Genomic DNA, 10,755 nt, shown 5'->3' on the forward strand with positions numbered 1-10,755 from the left:
GGAAAGAGAGGGAAATGCATGAAAAACAAGGAGAGCAGATAACCTTTGATGCCAAGTTAATTTCATTTACCCATGTTACCTAATCTAATTCGAGAACTCCACTGTTATCTGTCAGAAAAAAACATGTGTAGCAAAATGGACTGGAATCCAGGAGAGAAAACTGAATGGAAGTTCCTAGAAATACACAAAAAAGGCCTTCATTCACCTCATTTTGAATGCCAAACTGCACTTTCAAGTGTCACAACTTTGTCCTGCATGGCAGGCAGGGTACCTGTTAAGAGAGGAAAGATCTTCCACCTTGGAGCAGAGCAGGCATCTTTAGCGTGTGCGGCACCCAGGGGAAAAAAGTGTTTGAGAAGGCGAATGGCTCAATATGGATGTGTTTTAACAAAGCATTTCATTTGAAAAGTTTTTGCAACATTCAGACCGATTGAGTTTTAGGGAGGAAGTGACTCTGCAGTCAATGCCTGGCCTGCTCTACTGTCAGAGGAAATAAGTGAAACTAAAATGAAGTGATAATATACTGTAGGAAATTTAAGAGAAAGAAAGGCAGAGGAAAAATGGCAACCTGGGACCATACAGCTGATCCCCAAAATAGACACAATGACCAGTGCCAAACTAGCTGCCAAAAACAGTAGATTGTAAAATTACCTAATACCTATGTCATGTTTACTTTATATTTACATTGGGGAACGGGCTCCCCAACAGACACAATACTCGACAGTATTTTTGTTCACTGTCACTATCATTATCCACCATCTGCTGTGCCAAATTTCCTTTCTGTTCTTTTTTGTGCATTCATCAGCGCAGTAGTAAGTAACTACCTTAATGACTGCAGCATATTGCTTCTGGATTAGCAGCAGATATTGTACTACTCCTGGCTTATGGACAGAGCTGTAAGTAGGAGACCTGGCAGGGGGTTACACTTAAAATCCTTTCCCCTTTGCAAAAAGAAACACAGTAACTAGGAAAGTTTTGTCCCAGGTCACTAGCAGGGATGTGATCTATGGTTTGGGTCAAAAAAAAAAAAAGGAAAAAAAAAAAAAGAGAAAGTACCTCCTTCTGTGAAGCTCAGTGAGGTACCCGCCAGCTCCATGGAGATGGCTGAATTCTGACAAGATGTCTTAGTGTAATGGGTAGCCTGAAATACTGGCGGAGAGCTCTGCTTACTTTGCTCAAAACCACAGATAGAGAAACCACAGCTTTGAGAAAAGGGCAGCTTTTGAAAAGGACACGTGTTTGCTGAGTGAACCTTGTGGGTTAACACGGCGACCCACAAGCACAAGAAAGCCTTTTTGTCTGTGCAGTCTGTGGGTAGATGTAGCAGTGGGTAATCCAGTTCTGGCACATCTTTACTTATTCTGTGCTTTCAGGCCATCTAAAACGAGTTCTCCAAAACTTATCTCAGTCCTCTTTTTTCTGTGCTGAGCAGACTTTTTGTGCTGAGCTTAGTCAAATACGGAGAAAGTAAGCAGGGGTGTTTTTTTATTTCTTGCTAAAAAATAAATCAATCCAAACCAAAACACCCTTTTTAAACATCTTGCACCAAGTCGGGGTGGGGGGAGGCAGAGAACATGAAGGGAACAAGCTAAAGAAATGGGAAAAAAGGAAAAAGTGACAAAGAAGAAGAGCCAAAGGAAATTTGGACTGGAAAGCTTCCTCAGGAGTGCTACAGTATAACGAAATACAGCAGAAAAATATATAGATGTATATAAATTTAAAATATATTATGGAAAGTTTCCTACTAAAAACACATTCAAAAACAATTACTTCTGATCCACAAAGAGAGGAAAAATGAAGTGATCTTAAGCTTCAGGGATCCCGGGATGGAGGACTGCCAGGCTGTTTGAATGCAGGCGGCTTCAGTGCAGCCCAGACAGGCTGTGGGTTAAAAGGCTTAGGAAACTGATGCTGTTGCCACTAAATTCAACGGCAGATTTCATTTGGACTTTGAAACGGGCATGGAGTGAGCATTGTGTGCAGCAGTCAGGGACGGCAGAAGATAGCAATGGTGTGAGAGCTTTGTTAATATACCACAGTCTGGATCTGACAGTGAGATGTGCGCACCTCTTGGGTAACCGTCCCGGAGGCCAATTCCTCTGACACGTGGAAATGAAATCCGCAGTGAGAAGAAGACCAGAGCCCAAAGCTTGGGACTACCAGCATGCAAATAAACTAACGCCATAGTGACACTTTCTTAGGGCTTTCAGGGGTAAGAGCTGTCACCTGACTACGTGAGCAGAAATAGGATGAGAGAAAACAGGAGGGACTTCCACTCCTCTGCAGTTGTGCTAATACATACCGATTTGGAAAGTACCATGTATTTCTTGACTTAAGTTGCAGAACAATTCCAAACGCATGTCCATCTACTCAGCAATTCTGTGGCTTGGCTGCACATGTTTGTCAAGTTTTACAATGTGTGTACCAGCCTGTAAGGTCTGCAGAGCTTTCCAGGCTCTGTCCTTCAGGTATGCCTCTTCTGATTAAACCATGTACTGTAAATTGTAAAAGCGAACACTACTACAGGATTATTATCCAAAAATTACTCCTCTCTATACAGCAGCTTTTGAGGATTGTTCAGGGTTGGGTTTTTTTCTCTTGTTACCAGTGACAGGCAATTGGACACTAGTGTTTTTTCTCTTGAAAGACCCCCTGTGGTATTTTTGGTGCTCACTATATACATATATATGCGTATTCCTTTTTGTTGCCATACAGTATGAAAGGAACAGTGCTGTTATAAACTATAAAATATGATCATCTGCTAAACTTCCAAAATTAAGTGCCCATTTAAAGTGTCTCTGGGTTCGAGATACCCAGTCTGCGATTCCTTCTAGGGGATCTAATTTCATAGTGAGACGCATTAACTGGACAACTGCAAATGGAGACAACTATTGATCACATGGGATAAGACGGAGAGTCTGGAGAAGTGAAAGGCATGCTCTCGGAGCTATCCCAGCAGGAGGTAAAGCTCATACTAATGTTGCAAGCGAGTCTAAGTGGCGCAGCTCAGAAGTATGTGGTGTCAGCTTGTGGATATGCGCTGGGAGGAGGCTCAAGAAGGAAGTCTTGCAAAAACCAGGTCCCTTAGCATTAAGAGCTTTGAAAACCAGCAGGGACTGCTTAAAATAAATCCTCTAGTTTATAGGCAGCCAACATGAAGGGCTCAGGGGGGTGTAATATGAGCATGGCTGTTCAATCCTGTGAGTGAACATGATGCTGCATTCAGGACTAGCTGTAGTTTTGACGTTTTTCTCAGAGCTAATAATGGAAGCAGCAATTCATTCTCTCCAGAGAGGGGAGCGGAAGGCGTTTTAGCAGCCTGGATATATTTGTGCACAGGGCTGACAAAAATGGCAGGATAGATTTGGAAACTCCTCCTGGAGTTGTTTTTATGCACACAGAACAGCAGCATTTAGATTCATATCGTAAAGGAATAATGAATGGGATTTTGGAGCAGCTGACTGCAGAGAAGAGGGATGGTAGTACTCTTGTGGGTCCTATGTCCTTGTAGATGTAACTTGAAAACTCAAATGATTAATGTCAGCTTTGGCTATCTTAAACCAAACCCACAAACCCTAAGACAGTCCTTCTTTTTAATGAGTTTCTGAACCTCAGCAAGGTCATATGCTCTTTGACAGCAGGAAATAGTTATGCAGGTATATTTCTGAATTTATACTAGTATCACCACTTATGTGTAAAGTTGAGAAAGAGAATCCTTTTGCATCTCTGGAAAAAGTAGAATATAATATTATCACCACTTGTTTTTGGTATTACTGGTCAAGGACGGGTTTGCTAAGATATTCAGGAATCTAGAGATGCCAACAGACTCCTAACAGGGAATGGAAACACAGCAGAAACACTCCAGTTAGACAGGTCCACATCCCGCGTCTTTCAAATTTTTGCAAATATTACTCTACATCATTAGAATTAGGACTTTGGAGAGAGTGAAGGTGTATCCACAGTCAGTTCATCGCAGATCCAAGCCTCTTCTCAAAACCAGAGCGTGGCTGGGAGAGAAACTTTTAAGAAACTAGATTGTGTAAGTTCATGTCCAAACTCTTACTCCAGAGATGAACTTACCCTAGCCCACAATCCCAGTTCTTGATTTCACATCTCATAGGAACAGGCTATGAGGCTATACTGAGGCTACAACCAAGATAGTGAATAGATAGTACGGGCCCCTTAAGTATGCTAAAGCCAACCGTCTACTTGACTTTTGAACTCGTAGCACAGACTGACATTTCCCTACCTACTCAGACTGTCACAGCTCACTGCTGGTGCTGCTGCTTTGATATCTAAAACAAAGGGGCTGTATGATAGTCAATACAGTGATTTATAATGAGAAACACTTTTTAATGTAGTCTTTTCTTTTTGTGAGACTAGCGTTTTTGCCAGAATCACTTCCTTTCTCTTCTCTCCATCCCCTCCAGGCACAGCTAGGAGAAGAGATGCATTTTTAAATGAGTTCCTAAATGAGAAAAAAGAAAGGTGATCTGGAAAGGTTGGCGCTAAGCACTGTGAGTTTTTTTGTTTCTATTTATCCTGTGCATGAGCACAGTAGGATGAAATGCTCTTTAGACCTTTAAGTATGCTTGAATTACACTCAATCATTTGCCATTCCTTGTTCACATCGGCTGTTCAAGTGTAAACTACCCCCATATCCACTAGGTTGAAAGGAATTGTTCAAACATAGAATTACTATAATTGAATTGTATATACATGAGGAATTGTTTTCCTGTCATAAGGTTATCATAAAATAAACAGCAGACTGCACGAAACACATCTGACTCATGACTATCCATTCAGAGTAGTTCTTCTCTTCTCCTTCATGTGCTTCCACAGTAAAGAGAACAAAAAGAGAGAAAACATATCCTGACAACATAGCATCTGCCCAGAAGCCATATATGCAAAGTTTAGGATGAAAAGCCTTTGAGATACCCTACAAACAATACATCCAAGTATCTCCCAGCAACAGAGACAAATTAGGAGGATTAGCCAACAAAAGTTGTACCATAAATGTTCTAAGAATAAAAAAAATCACAAATTTGAATATTAATGTCTATGATTACAAGTTGCCTTAATCATGAACATGAAGAGAGGATGGGGGTGGAATTCATTTGATGAAAAATAGAGGTACAAGTTTGATCTAAATACCTAGTCTTCATTTAGAAAGTGTTATTGACTCCAGTAAACAAAGAAAAATAACGGTTCTAGGCACAGTTCTTCTGGCCTGTTTTGAATATTACTTTCATGGTGAGTTAACTGCTGAACTGAAATGCCCATTTCTTGCCATTGACTATCAGGGGAGTCTAGAAAGCCAGCTCGGAGACAAACCTCTACACTCCAGGCACATAAAAATCAATGAGATGAATCCTACCACAGATGACTCTGCGTTCTTCTAAGGGTACAGGATTGCTGTTTATTCCCAAGAATTTTCTTTTTTGTATGTGTTCTTATTCCAGAAATTATTTTTGTATAAGTCTTGAGGAATACTCAAACACAATTGCAACATATTTTGCCTGTAGGGTGCAGAGAGGACTATATTATGAAAAAGTATGGAGAATAACTATAATGATTTTTTGAAGTTATATTTGGTCATTTATGCAATGCAAAAAAAAAACAACCAACAAACCAAAACCAAAACTAGAAAAATCCAGAAATTTTCAACCAATAATTTGACCACATATTCTTAAGAAAAACTGATTCACCTGACTATATTAACTATCTTATTTCATTCTAAAGAGAGGAAGAGATAATTTATATCACAGACCAGTTACCTTAAAAGTCTGCCATTTAGACTATACCCTGTTCCATTTATCACAAAGATAAGAAAGAACAAAAAGTCAGTATCTCCTACCTCATGCTTAACAGCACTTAACAGCACATAGGGAGGAGTTTGGAGAAAATCCTCTGCATCAAGCATTAAAAGCGTATGGTTGGCTGACCAAGACTAACAACGATGGAAATCATGTTTATTAAAAGCATCTTACCAATTTTACCAATGATGTCTCTCAGTCTATATATGAAAGAATCAAGATGGTAGTCAAAGCATCCAAGGAAACAAAACACACTTTAATTTCTTCTGATTTCTTCATCAGAAAACCTCACAGCCCAGCTCTGCCAAGAACCTGAAAAGCCAATATTCTCACAAAGCCTTCAGACACCAGCATAAAATTTGTGTAGTTTTTCTGTGGAAGGTGCAGCATTTTAGCGTTCAATCATTGCTAAGAATTATTCATGAGACAGACCTCTGCATTATTTGTCAGCAACTAAACAAAACAAAAACAGAAACAAGGAAAAAGTTAAACTATCTTCAGGCAGCAAAATGCATGTGGAATGTGGAGTTACTGATTCTTTCTCATCTGTAATATTTTAAAATAATATATTAAATCTTTGGGAATTATTAATCATTAACACTTGTACAAATTAATCCTCAAGTACTTTGCACATTATATTGGTTTATCAAATATATGTAGGTTATGCTCCCAACAGGAGAATTCAGCAATGTCTTGAAAGAATCCTCTCCACTCTAGGATTTTATCCAATGACTGCCCCAAACAGTTTTAGCAAGATGTTTAAGAAATATTTTATCACATTTGTATACATTTGAAAATCATGGCTCCTAGATTAAGGATAGAATGGAAAGTTGTTAAGATCTGTGTTTGTTTCTATGTTTCTATTTAGAATTCAGCATTGCTTTGTTAAAAGTTTCTTTTCTTAAGAAGTGAATAAATTTATTTTTGAATCATATGCATATGTAGTTTAGACAGTCATTCCCTTTTTGCAGATTACTGCTTTTCCTTTACTTGTTATACATACCGTGAACATTTCTAGAAAACTAAATTATATTTTGCATTGCCTTTTGCTCTTCTTATTGCTGGTTTTCTCACAACCCCTTTGTTCTCACTACTGTCATGAGTGGAATATACTCTGCATAAGAAAAATGTTCTTGCTTAAGTGTCGTAACTCCTGTTCTGTATTTTACAATTTGGTTCTCTATTTTTCAGTACAGCCAAAGCTAGCCAAACTGTTTTCTCACGGCCTTTATTAACAAGTTGCTATACCCTAATGTTTATTCTATTATACCTGTGCCATCAAGTTATGATGATAGCTGATTACAGTTACTGTAACTTTGAACACTGCTTTGTTGTTAAGCCCTATAGGTAGCTATAAAACATACAGCTGTATTGCTTTAGCTTTCTTACAAATAATCTATAATGTATGTATTTTTAAATTAATTCCATCCGTTATATGTCATGTCGAAAGAAGAATTGTTTCATATGAATGATGAAAAAGATACATATTTGAATATTGAAGGTCAGAAGAACATTTCAGTTACCAGGTTTCCTTTTCCATCCCTAAATTGTACCTTTATCAACAGCTTTGTGAGATAAGATTCATATAGACACTGAAAACACATTTTTCATCAAACCATTGGTTTGATTTGTGGAGCAGGAGCATGACAAGTTGAAAAGTCTATAAAAAGTAACCCTGAATCTCTGTTTTGTCCTTGTTGACAACAAAGAGATCTTGCATGATTATAGCTCTGAGTAGTAAAAAAGAACTCTGGGGCCATGTTTGCCAGGTGGCCTGGATGCCTGGTGGGGCAGCGTCTCACTAAAGAACTCAAGAATTAAGGTTCCATTTAAACTCACTTCAGAGCAACTTAGACTCAGGTTTTTGCTACTGATTTTTCACTTTTCCAAACTCTAGTTTAGCAATGTTTTCAACTTATAAGTGGGGACATATTAAAAGCCTAAGTGAGTTTCTTGTCAAAACTGTCGATGGGAGAACAACAAAAACAAGAGGAGATGTAACGATTCTCCAGTGCCTTTTCACAGCTCCAGCCCCACACACCCAGAGACGCAGAAGACTTCATGAGCAGTGAACAGGGGATGGATTATGCTTATCTGAACGTAACATGTCATGGTTTAACCCCAGCTGGCACCTAGGACCACACAGCCACTGGCGCAGTTCTCCCCCTGCCCCCAAGAAGGGTGGGGAGAAGAGGAGGAAAAGGAGGGGAAAGGGAAAAAACCTCATGGATTGTGATAAAGACAGTTTAATAGAAACAATAACAGAAAAGGAAAATCACAATAATAAGAATAATAATAACGACACAAGTCACTCACCACCCAGTGAATTGGCATCGTTCTGAGCAGTGACCATGAGTTCCCATCCCCCCACCCCCTCACCCTCGTCCCAGCCAACCCCAGTTAATGTACTGAGCATGATGTCTATGGTACTGAGTATTCCATTGGCCATTTCATTTTTCTGTCTAGACTCCTCAGCTTCTATGGGAAGGTGAAATGAGTCCTTGAAAAGTATAAACATTGCTTGGCAACAACTAAAACAATATACGTTGTTGACATTCTTTTCACAGCAATCACTAGAAAGATAATTAACTCTTTCCCAGCTGAAAACAAGACACGGCAGAACAAGGGATATGCGACATGCCCATATGAAACACAGCAACATACAGATGAACACCACATTTGGACTGATGCAGCAACACAGGTATGGCTTTGTAGTCTGATCATATGGATGCCAAGACTTGAAAACTCATCACCTGAGTTGATGATGCGGTGACAAAAATCTGGCCCCAAGATGCTCAGTAGCCAGCAGTTTGGGCAGATGACACAGTGGCCTAATTTTTCAGGATTACCAAGTCTTGTATGACTCAAAAGTCTGGCACAGAAGGCTTTTTCATTAGACATAAGATATGTGTAGCTGCCTCTCAGTTGCACATGATTTTAAAGTGTGCTATATTTTGAAGTATGACAACATTCATGTGACTACAGGGAAAGTCTTCCCCCAAAAAATGTATTGCTATGCATAGATAATCTGGCAATAGAGTAGAGAAAACAGAACAGCAGTGCTGCAGAGGTACTTTGCATGGGCTCATATACATGGTATGTGGTATATAGGGTGTAACATTACTTTAGATATTTACTGGAGCCACCTGAAATGATACTTGCATTTTTCTACTTACCTATAAAGTGCTTCAAGAGGTTTCAAGAATATGGTCATTAAAGGAATGTGTCTTTTTAGCAACTTAGTTATGGCAAATAATAGTATCTGGTAATTTATACAAGTTTATAGACATTTATAGAACTGTACAGCTTCAATTCATAATGTCTCTGGGAGGTAATGTAGGGAAGATGAAGTAGAAAGTCTAAGTGAATTGGTGTCACCTTTTCTAATAATCTTAAAGCACGTTATTAGAAAGAGTATAATAATGGTAATCTGCCAGTACTCACCAGTCATCCTCCAAGCCCTTCTTCAAAGGAGATAACAGTATGACCATAGGAACAAAGTCACCCAACAGCACAGCTACTAGCTGCAAATCTCAGGCTGCAAATCTCAACCTAAGTATTTAAAGCACTCAGTCAGTACGGGGAAGACAACTGAGAAGCTCATTTATTAAATCTCTGTCCTAAGAAAATCACACAGAAAAAATCTCCTCAAGAAGTATTCTTTTACTTGAAAGGCATATCAGAGACGTGGTGTACTCCTGTGTGGTGGAGATAAACGAGGAGCTAGAAAAGTTTCACTTTGTTATATAGAGATATCAAAATAAAAACTGTTTTCATTCTGAATCTTTCAGCCCTCATCAGCTATAAGATCAGCCAGGGAACAGCTATTCCACAACGACAATGGTCACATGTGTTCAGTTTGGATGTGCCTATGAATAAAAAGACCATCTGGGATACTTGTGACAAAGAAGTAAATAAATTTCAGGAAATAAGAAAATTGTACTTGCAATTTCTAAGAAGAAGAGTCAGTGTACTGTGATCTAAAATATATACAAGGTTGATAGAACTCAACAGTCCTGTGCAGCCTGATCTTTTTCAGTTGTTTAAACTTATATCATCTCTCCATAGCAGCTATAATCTCCATTAAGTTCCTGTTATTGACAGAAGAAACAGGCCACAATCCAGCAAAGCACTTAAACACAGCTTAGCTTTAAATATGTGAATCTGTACTGAAACCAATGAGAATACTCTCATCCTAAAAAGTAAGCACATGCTTAAGTCCTCTACTGGATTGGGGCCATAAAATAATGCAGTTTTGCGAATAAATAACTTGTCCATCAGGATAATTTCCATTGAGACTTGAGGAATTCATTTTGAAAAAGCTACTTACTGTCAAAAGACAAGGAATTTCTAATTTTTTTTGTTCTTGTTTCTGATCCGTCAGTTGGGTTGGTGTAACAGTGGTGTGAGATCAGAATCAAGGGTGAGGCTTCTAACAGGAGTATGTTTGGCATACAGGAGTAATTTTATGATCCAAGAGACATTTACTTGTATGTGTATTCACACAAGCAGAATCTGGAACATTTTCTTAGCTGACTTAGGAAAGTTTCCAGAAAACAGACATACAAATTAAAGCTTCTGGAAGGACAGACTTAATTCACTGCACACATTAGCCTTAGGACTGTAACTAGATTTTTTTTTTTTCCAAGTACATATTATAAACCTTATGTTTCTATATGAGGAAGAAAGGGTAGCTTAAGCATGCTTGTCATCTGGACATATCTCTTTTTTCAAGAGCCAGATGAAAGGGCTAAAATTGATAGGTTTCTTCTAGCTGTCTTAATCGATTGCCAAATATACTTACTCTTCTTTATTGCTTTACCAAAAAAAAAAAAAAAGTCTCTTTGCTAAAACTGATGTAACATACTTTTACTTCTTAAAACTGAAAAGAAAGGGAGATTTTTTCCAGTGTCATGAAAAGGCAATTAGGACTGCCAGG

The sequence above is a fragment of the Charadrius vociferus genome, unplaced genomic scaffold (assembly GCF_000708025.1).
Source record: "Charadrius vociferus isolate BGI_N301 unplaced genomic scaffold, ASM70802v2 scaffold2, whole genome shotgun sequence".
NCBI lineage: Eukaryota > Metazoa > Chordata > Aves > Charadriiformes > Charadriidae > Charadrius > Charadrius vociferus.